Here is a 10395-nt window from a genome sequence, read left to right as displayed (position 1 = left end):
TTTTTTTTTTTTTTTCAAAAATTAAAAAACAGGTGTTAAAAATCATTAACTGTGTTTTAATGTATCTGTAGATACTGTATAATATAGACTTTTCAGCTGAGGTTTGATCAGTACTAACATTTAAGCAAAAAGTCCATTGGATTGTTTTTAACTTTTTTTTTTGCATGCCCTCTAAAGTGTTTGGGATGCTCTATATGTGCCCTTTTTTTTTCTTTTTGCCCCTGCCTATCAAAAAGTCTGTGCACATCAATGGAGCTGTCTAAGATAAGTTAGGATGCATTAACATGAATTCTAAAATGGATGTTATCAAAAACATGTTTCTTAAACACTTTGAGTGAGTATTGTCTGCTATCCTGGTGAAAAGTCTTTATTCGGGATTTCTTTCAATAAAAACCAGATCAAATCTTCCTTTTTTTTTATCTAAGATAAGAATCACATAGATACAGAAAAAGTAAAGCTTTAACACACATTTTTTTATCTGTGGACTCCTTATTTATTGACTTATTTCACCTGATCAAACCTAGATCTGACACTAACTGAACAGAATTTACTTTGGAAATGAATATTTCCATGTTCTAAAGTCAAAATATCTCATGTCATGATTGTTTTTACATCTATATTAGTAGATTAGATTACGTTTATTGCATTTAATACACTAGTATGTTTTAGATATTATTTACCACATAGCAATCTATGAAAGACATGAGTGCAGAGGGCTCCATGACTTAACATCCTGCAGCTCTGTTTTGTCCCTGGAGAACATGTGCAGAGAATTTTAATAGGTAAAAAATATGACAATGCCTGCCCAATACTAATACGAACCAGATGAAAAGCTGTTCCAAGAGTTATTACTTGCCTAAAGAAAGATAGAGGTGAATAATGACACAGCTGTAGATCCCACACTGATGAAGCCATATCATTTTCTACAGTCTTTTTGGTACCTTGCCTTTTGTTCACAGTCCAGATGCTGCTGAGGATATAGTTTGTCTAGCTTTCCTGACATTGAATTATATACCCTCTAAAGTTTACACCACAAACTGTTACTCAGTAAACCTCCAGCAGTAATATATCAATGTTTTTTATGCTTATATATGAGGGCTTTACTGTTTTGTCTATGTTTTTTTGCTCTTTGAGGACATTTAATTCAAGCATACTAAAACTTAATTAAAGTTTGAGTTATGTTCATTTTAACATCTTCATTTCTACTGAATGGGGCTGTATTATAGAATATTTAATATTTGGTCCCAAAGCCTCTCTTAAATCTGAAATACCAGATCATTGACAAGGGGAACCTGAAATCTTCTTTCAAGTTCATATTTAGTTGATCATTTTAGTATTTTGCCTTTTGTGGCACAGGGCTAGGGTCTTATCTGTGTTATTACTTAGTTAAATCGGAAACAACCATTGTGATAGGGAGTTTTTCCTCTCCACTGTCACTACAGGCATCATGTTTAGTGTAATCAACTGGTTTTCCTTAGATAGAAAACTTTTAATCAATTTGACTGTATGATCTGGTGAACTGTAAAGTATTTTGAGAGGACATGTGTTGTGAATTGGTGCTATATAAATAAGCGGTTTAAAGTGAATAGATATGAAGTCTTTTACATTGGTGACCTGGACAAAAACACTACTAAGAAATTACACATTTAACATTTACAATTTATGAAACATTGTGGTCATCTTTACATTAAATTAGAAAAAGTTAAATAACATATTCACTAGTGTAGTCAAATAAGTAGTCAAAAAAGTTTTCTTCCATTCTTGTTCATGTTAAGAATTGCTTTAAAATCACTAAAAAAATGAGTTTCCTTCAAATATTGCTCATTCTAGGCAGATGATTGCAAGATCCACACAATAATGAAGACATTGGTGTCATACAGTAAACCTATAATAAAGGTTGTGTCAGTCTTGAACGACCATTTTAAGAATCAAAGGAAGGAATAACTTTGTATTTCAAGGTAATGAGGGAATGAGAGAAGGGTGATCCCAGATTGGAAGCTGTATAACGTGTGGGAAACACATCGAACTACAACACGTTCACAAAAGTGCCGACAATGTGCCTGGAAGGAAAAAATAAATCTGATATTCTATCACATCACAAATGATGCTAGAGACTGTATATATAAAAATGAATTCAAACTAAACACATATAAGGAGCTGTGGGAGAAAATACAACCATTCATCTAATTTGTCCGTGAGATATTGATCCATAATAGAAAATAAAATAACATAAGAGGAAGACACCTTGTTCTTGTCTTGTCTTATATCTAAAATACCTGAATTCTGGAGCCAAGAGCCGGATTCAAATCCATTAATTGAGAAATACTCAAATGTCTTTTCCCCTAAATCAGCTTCATGAATGAAGAAATGTTGATTTTGCTTAAAAGTTGTTTGTTGTAATTAAAATCTTAATAGAAATAAGATTTAAAATATATATATAATGATAGTATAAGAGGTTTGTGAAGAATTTTAATACTGCTGTTAATTGTCTGTAGAGAAATTGAGCACTAAAAAAAGAGCTTTAAAAAAAAGCGTAGCACTTCATGTTTTCATCCCCAAAGCATTCATATAAATTACATGTCAAGTGAAGAAAAAATATTAGAAACATAAAGATTTCCTAACACTGAAAAATCAAACATGGTTAAATCTAAAAGAAAAATCGGCGTCTCATTTTCAGTTTGTTTAGTATGAGAGTTAAAGAGGACTCATCAATCAAGACTAAAGTATTAAATTCAGACACTAAATTAATCTTCAAACATGAAGGTTGGTAATAGTCGGAAAATTCAGGCAATTTAGTCAAGATCTGATAAAACAACACAATTTATTTTTAGCCTTGAGATCTAATTTAGAATTGCTTAAATGTTGCAAAGTAATATGAAAGAATTGTTGGAGCGTATTGAGGTGCCTGCTGGGGCAGGGATCCAATGGCATAAATCACATTAGATTCATCTTAGAAATTTAAACTGGTGTTTGATTTGTTGTCTGAACTAATCCTATAGTATCACATTTTACAACAGAAGGAAGAGAGGAAATGCAGGAAATTCATTTCTATTGGGAAAAAAATAACTATCTGTCCCTGCAGACCGACACAAATGTATGGCTTACCGTAGATAACATGGGATCTACATATACAAACTCTTAAAGCTTAATGAAAAAGGGACGCACAGAGGTCCTTACTTTCTAGAACCACTGGAGATTTTTTTTTTTTGCAATATGCAATGTTTTAGGTAAATCAGCTTGTAACTCAGCTTCAATAGGAGGATACGCTCATTAAAAACCTCATGAGTGCCGACTGAATTTCAAAAATGTTTTTCAAGCATGTTTTTTCAAACAGGAAATTTTTCATTCGACCATACAATTGTAATCGGGAGGTTGTCTTGAGAAGGCTACTGTATACCATAGATCCTCAAAGCAGGACACATGAAGAGGCTGAAACTCGGCCCGATCCGAAAACTACTCACGTGACTGGAAAATTGGCACAAAAAGGCAAAATCCTCTCCCAATCGATTTGTCCCCAAAGGCCTGTAGTTTTTCCCTATGGTATATTGTAAAGTCTCTTACAATATTGGTCTGTCGAAAGACCAGGCATTATTGGAGCGAAAGCTCCATGTTTAGTCTTATCTTAATATTGATTTTTGTTTGCAAGATTGTATCTTTAAGTTTAAGGCAACCTTTGAATCAAACGCAGATTAACTTTCCTGAGGTATAAATGGCTGAAGATTCTTTAAGGTTTGAATGATGGTTTCTGAACACTTTATGAAGTTTAGAAATCTAGCCTTTTCCTAGGGTTGGAACCCCAATGCTTTAATGAGTTTTTTTTTTTTTTTCCATTCTGTAAATAAGAAAATCTAGGACAAAATTTAACTGCTCAACAAACCTACACTGCAAAAAATTGAAATCTAAATGAGTCATTTTTTCTTGCAATAGGTGCATTTTTTCTTAAATTGAGGAGGTAATCGAGACACTTTGCCAATGGAACAAGACAACTTACATTTAAAATAAGAAAACACAATTGCATTGTCTTATTTCAAGTGCATATTATCTAATTATCTTATTTTAAGACTAACAATACTCATTCCATTGGCAAATTATCTTATTTACCTACTCAAATTCATGGTAAATACACTTAATTTAAGACATTTTTTCTCATTTTTAGATGTTTTTTGCAGTGTAAGACTCCCAATGCGTTAACCAATTTCCACAAACACTGTATGAAACAATCTAGAAATAAGTAAAAATTTCTTAAATTAAGTGTATTTACCCTTGATTTGAGCAGGTAAATGAGATAGTTTGCCAATGGAATCAGTATTTTTACTCTTAAAATAAGATAATTAGATAATAGTCACTTCAAATAAGACAATGCAATCGTGTTTTCTTATTTTAAATGTAAATTGTCTATTTCCATTGGCAAGATGTCTCTTTTATCTCCTCAATTCAAGAACAAATGCACTTATTTTAAGAAAAAATGACTTATGAAGATTTTGATTTTTTGCAGTGTTTTCAATTTCAAAAGAAATCTGCTCTGACAGTTTTATAGTACGATGTTATACTTCTGATTATATATACTGGTTAAAAGCTGGTTATATTTATACTAGTTAAAAGCTGTCAAGACTGCATTTCTTATAAATAAATTCATATTGGCTAAATATTATCAATTCTGATGTTTTAGTTTACAACTCAATTGTTTTAGTTTAAAGGTGCTATCTTTTTTTATTTTCATTTACTACCTTATAAAACTGTGTTCAGTAACAGTTATAACTATGTATACAGGCAATTATATGAGAACAATTTCTATAGTTCTTAGAATTGCTACCTTTAGAAAAGAATCAAACTCATATCTGAAGAACAGCTGAAATGTTCACTTTTGATTAGTCAGCAACCGAAACAAGACGATGTGGAAAATTCCAACTGTATCCTCTCCTCGCGAGAGGGATGGTTATACATGTGTTCGCAATCAGAACTGCAACAGGCTATTTCAGTTATTTTCTAGGAATTTCTCAGAATCAACATTTGCTTAGGCAGCCAAAAGTAAGAGCAGTCGAGGCAGAAACGTCTCAGCTGATTCTCCCCGAGCTTCAATCAACTTTACTGTTTTTCTTACAGTTAGTAAGAAAAACAGATGGACAGAGTGGCCTTACTTGTTTTTGTTCTGCATTCTCTGTAAGATTTGTAGATCTTGGCCTAATTATGTCCCCTGTGGAGATATAACTAACTCTCAATGATCTTGTTTTTCTTTGCCCTTTCTTTTTTTTTTTTCCTGCATTGCTCAGGAACCTGAAGGTTTCATTCAACTTCTCCAAATGATAAAAATCTCTGCCTCTAACCGATCATTTTCACCTTTTTCAGACACATATGAGATTCCAGCCATTAATATATTTGAATGTTTAACTGTTACAGAGTAAATTTAAGCAGATACAGGCATATGTTAAAATGTACTATTTTGCTTAACAACGTCCACTCTAACCCCTATATACAGCTCCATATTGAGTTACAGCATTTTATATGAGGGTCCGAATGTCTAGTGCAGAGGTCACACATTGGCGGACCCATCTGCTGGCTAATCAGGTCCCAACCTGATTTAAAACATTTATAAATTACCTCATGTTGTCCAACGACAGTGTGTAACTTTACTTGCGCTGCTTCTCTGGATAACGTGGTGAATGGTAAAGCCCTCTGGAACACCGGCACCAGGATACAAATTAGCTAATGAGCTGCTGTCAGTCTGGGTTGCTGCTAGCCACTTTTAGACACAGCTGTGGCAAGCCGGACGATGGGAAAGAAGGAGCATATAGCCCACTTCTCTCATCAAGCCATAAAAAAGAAAGAACAAACGGTTAGTTCAGGTGTTTTATAAAATATGCGAATGAGTGAATTGTCTATACACTGCAAAAAAATGAAATCTAAATAAGTATTTTCTTCTTAAAATAAGAGCATTTTTTCTTGAATTAAAGATTTAAGTGAAACACTTTGCCAATGGAACAAGACAATTTATACTTAAAAAAAGAAAAAACGATTACATTGTCTTATTTCAAGTGCATAATATCTGGATACCTTATTTTAAGATTAAAAGTATTAATTCCATTGGCAAATCATCTTATTCATCTGTTCAAATTAAGAGTAAATACCCTTAATTTAAGACATTTTTACTCATTTTGAGATCATTTTTCCAGTGTATACCAAACTGAAAAATTCACAAAAACACCTTAGATTTTAAAATGGAAAAATTTTACTTTTTTTAAATTCAACGTATAACATGGATGCATAAACACCTAATTTAAATTCAGTGTTAAATGCCATTTAAAGTAACTGATTATAATTAAAGATGTCTCTGGACCTTTACTGGTTGTTGATTTTTTTTATACGGACCACGCTGATTTTTTTATTGGTTACCCCTGTTCTATGACTTTACTTCCAGATAGAGGAATCCAACCTGCACCATTCCTCTATAGGGATGAGTCCAAAATATGGTTAATGGTTGTAAAGTATGAGCTTATACATTGGGTCATTGGTTCGCTCATTTTAAGAAATGTTATCATGAGCTGTGCTTTTAAACCCTGCTGTTTTGTCGTACAGTTGGAGGTGTAGCTGAGAACAATGATGGAAAATATAATTCAGTGTTTGCACACCTTAAGGAAAGGAACTGGGCTTAGAGTGTGTAAGATAGAAGGAGGAGACACGTCTGGTGATAAGAATACAAAGGAAACAGGGACATATGGCAGAATATAGCAGTTATCTGATCCAGAACTTGATTAGTCATGTGTTGTTATTTGCAGAAGTCAGGAAGGACTGGTTCATTTTTCATAATTTTCGTCTCTTCTGAGAGAGATTTGAGTTCATCAGCTGGGTCAGGTTTTACTAAGTTATCAGACACTATGTTAAATTATTTGACTCATTAGAACAATACTCCCAGATGACAGTGTCAGGATCGTGGCACTGATAACTGGCTTAATTGCTCATTTCATTCACCTGTCTAATTCTGCCTGGTTTCTCATTACTGCCCAACTGATCCACCTGCTCCTGCCTCTATTTAAGCTGCTTTGACACAGCCATCAGTGCCTGATTATTATTGAGCCTTTGGTGTGAGAGTTTTCTAGTGTAACTGATTTTGTTGTGATTGCCTGATCCTGACCCATTTTGCTTTTGGACCTTTGAGCCCACCTGTCTCTGTTCTGATCTGTTTGTCTGACCTGTCTTCTGACATCTGCTGGATTCTTCTTGTGGGCTAAATCTGGGTCTGCCTTCTGACTTCAACCTGGATTATCCTGCCTTCCTTCGTCTGCTCAGGTCTGATCTCCTGTCAGTTCTGCAGCCTTCTAGGCTTCAGTTTCTGGAAGTCTCTGGCAGCGTCTGCAGTGTCTTGTCGACCAACAGGCTGGAATCATCCTTGTTCTCTGGGCATGGACTGCACTGCCAAACCAGGTTAGTGACTCACAGGTTCGTAATCATCCTCCGTCAGATTATCGTGGTCACTAACCTGTGTTTCTCTCCTGTAGAGGTTCTTGCCTTAGATGCCCTAGTCGCTGATACACCAAATCTGCAGCCCGTCGTTTCAACACTTTTAAGTTATCCCACTGTCTGTCTTGCCCGAATACTGGGTCCCTCTGTTCTGAGTCACAGACAGGAGAAGTTTGAAAATGTGTATTAACAGTTATGAGTGATGACGAAGCAGGACCAGCTTCAAAATTATGATTCAGAAGACACAGTTTCCAAAGTAATGAAGGACACTGGTGAGTAAGGAAATGAGTAATGGAAATGTGAACAGAGAAGGCTTTCTGATGAACATGATGATTTTTCTAGAGAGAATTCAACCAGAGCTCTGGTGATTGTTCAGTGGTTCCAAATAACCCTGGTAAATGAAGGTAAGCAAGCAGGTGGAATGTAGTGATAGCCCTAGAAATGACCTCATTGTCTAGTCCAAATGTGGGTTTTTGTTGGAGAGTTATCAGTTCTGGTTTTGAGTTAAGTTTTGATATCGTGGATAGTAAAGTTTGTATAGAGTTTTGATAGTTTTAAGAAGGTAGATAGGGAAGGAAAGAAAAGTTTGGAGATTGAGGAAAGTGAGGAGAGGATAGAGAATGGGACCAGGTAGGAAGAGAAGCAGAAATAGATTATCAAAAACTAATGAAAAACTTGTATTTCTAAATAAAAATGAATAAAATATCATATTTACAACCTCATTGCCCAAGTAGAAAAGAATATCCAGCGCTCTCTTCCAAATCCCACAAACATTTTTGTTGTCTGTCTCCAAAGGCCATGCCATTTTTGTTAAAGTGACAGGGAAAGATACACAGCCTACCATATATAAATGTACTTTTGTCAGAGCATTTATACACAGCTCATGTTCAAAAATATTTTATGATATAGCTAAATGTGAAATCAGAATATAAATTTTTATTGGTGATTAATGATCATCTCCATGTGCCCTAAATTATAGGAATACGTGCATATTATTGACTGTAATTACACATTTGGCCACTAGGTGGATTGATGTAAAACGTAAAACTCTTAATGAATGAAGCACAAAAAGGATTTTTAATGCCAACTGAACTTTTCCTTGAAATCATCATTCCTTTAGGTAATCTTTGACAGACCTTATTTTATGTGGTTTGACTGCAAAATAAGACTTGATAATGATTTTATATCTTGTTTTTATTTTATCTTTGCATAGATTGATTTGTTTTATATATTGTTTATATTATTTTTTTATGTTCTCTTGTCTCTCTTCCGGAAAAGTTCTATCAAACCCAAAAACTGATTAGATAGATGAACTTCAACTATACTCAAGCTGTCAAATAAACCCTGACTTACTGATAAGGGAATGCAGGAAAAGAAAAAAAAAATCACAAACATTTTCTACGGTAGTTGTAAGAACCCTCATATTTGTTCTATCTTTCCTGCTCCTTGGATCCTAAGAGAGATTGTGTTTGAAAAATATCAACCTAGTGTAAAAATGAATTATATATATCATATTATGTGTGTTAAAATTCTCTTGTTTTCCTCCTTCAGATATAAGTTAATCTCCAAACCTTAGGGAATAGTATTTTTTTATGGCTTGATAAATGAATTTAAAGAGTTAGAGTAACTGGATCCCTTACTTCCAACTAATGCCAAGGCCTGCCTTTCAAAATAATAAGACCTTCTTTTCCATAAAGATCCTATGGAAGTGTGTTTGTCTTTATTCAGATGCATTTGAAGAGTCTTAGCACTTATTTCATGCATTTCTCTCATTGCAACTACCGGTACAAAAGCACTTCCTGACCCCAGCTGACAGTGTTTCCAGTTGCAAACTTTAAAACAACCCTGAGGGTCTGAGGAAGAGCATCAAAAAGACTTTTCTAAATATTTGCTAATTTGGTTCATATTTTTTCCCTTTGACAATACTACAGTAAATCAGAAAAAAATACCATCATATGTGGGGTTTCATAAAGTTATATTTTGGAAGCTGTTTTAACAATATACAGAACTTTTTTGTTTAGGATTTATTTATAGCATCACAAAAAACAGATCTTACTAAATGTGTGATAACTTTGATAACAGATAAATGAAAGTATTTTGAATTACGGTATGTACTCAGTTTGCTGTTAATAAATGCAGATAAACAATATTAAACATTAAACAATATTAGTTGAGGTTATGTTGCACTAAGGTGTCACAACTTGAACTGTTTGTAAAAGCAAGCATGGGTGTGAAATGGTGGAAAATTATGTATTTCAGTACAGATAAACACTGTTTTTTTTCTTTCTGTTTTAAAAAGTATAAAGTTAGGGACCAGCATGATGAGTCAGACTCAGTTAGGCCTAAAAAGTACCTCAATAACAAACTGAAAAAATACATGCCACATTTTTTTTTTATATATGTTTTACCTTGTGCTATTCTCCTTCCACTTGTTACAATACTAAAAACTCAATATCAATACCTAGGAAAATATTCCATACTATAAAAAGTAAGATACCATTTTCAATACCACTGGAATAAATAAAAATTAAAATGATTAAAGGCAAATTGGAAAAAGTCACCTTTTTCAATCTCACCATGTCAAATTATTGCACAACACAACCACAGATGCTAGTCAAATACATGTGCAAGTATGAAATTAACAAAAGTAATAATATGCAAACAACACCTGTTTTTGGTACTAATATCATTCCAGTATCGATATTTTTCTAAGTATCGATCATTTTGACAACCCTACCTACTGCAACAAAATACATTGTATTTAGCTTTAATATAAAAGTACTATAATTTAACAGCTCTGCTTTTTTCTGTAATGATAAGGCTAAATATAAATAGTAAAATCTCTTGGTGGTGCATCACCTTGGTTCATTGTCATCTGAAATGCCCCCCTAAAATTAAAGCAGCATTTTTATATTGATTTTAGACCTGCTAATTAACCGG

At 33.7% G+C, this 10395-nt stretch overlaps 1 protein-coding gene across 1 annotated transcript in view; it reads left to right on the top strand.

The window, feature by feature from the left end:
- The window catches only part of LOC107084905 (NEDD4-like E3 ubiquitin-protein ligase WWP1), a 59204-nt gene that overhangs the window by 47900 nt on the left and 909 nt on the right, over nucleotides 1-10395 (top strand). The gene's annotated exons all lie outside the window — the stretch shown is intronic.

This window comes from Cyprinodon variegatus, unplaced genomic scaffold (assembly GCF_000732505.1).
Source record: "Cyprinodon variegatus isolate N-32 unplaced genomic scaffold, C_variegatus-1.0 Scaffold111, whole genome shotgun sequence".
Classification (NCBI taxonomy): Eukaryota; Metazoa; Chordata; class Actinopteri; order Cyprinodontiformes; family Cyprinodontidae; genus Cyprinodon; species Cyprinodon variegatus.
Note: the sequence above shows the minus strand (reverse complement) of the source record. Positions and strands in the feature narration are given on the sequence as shown.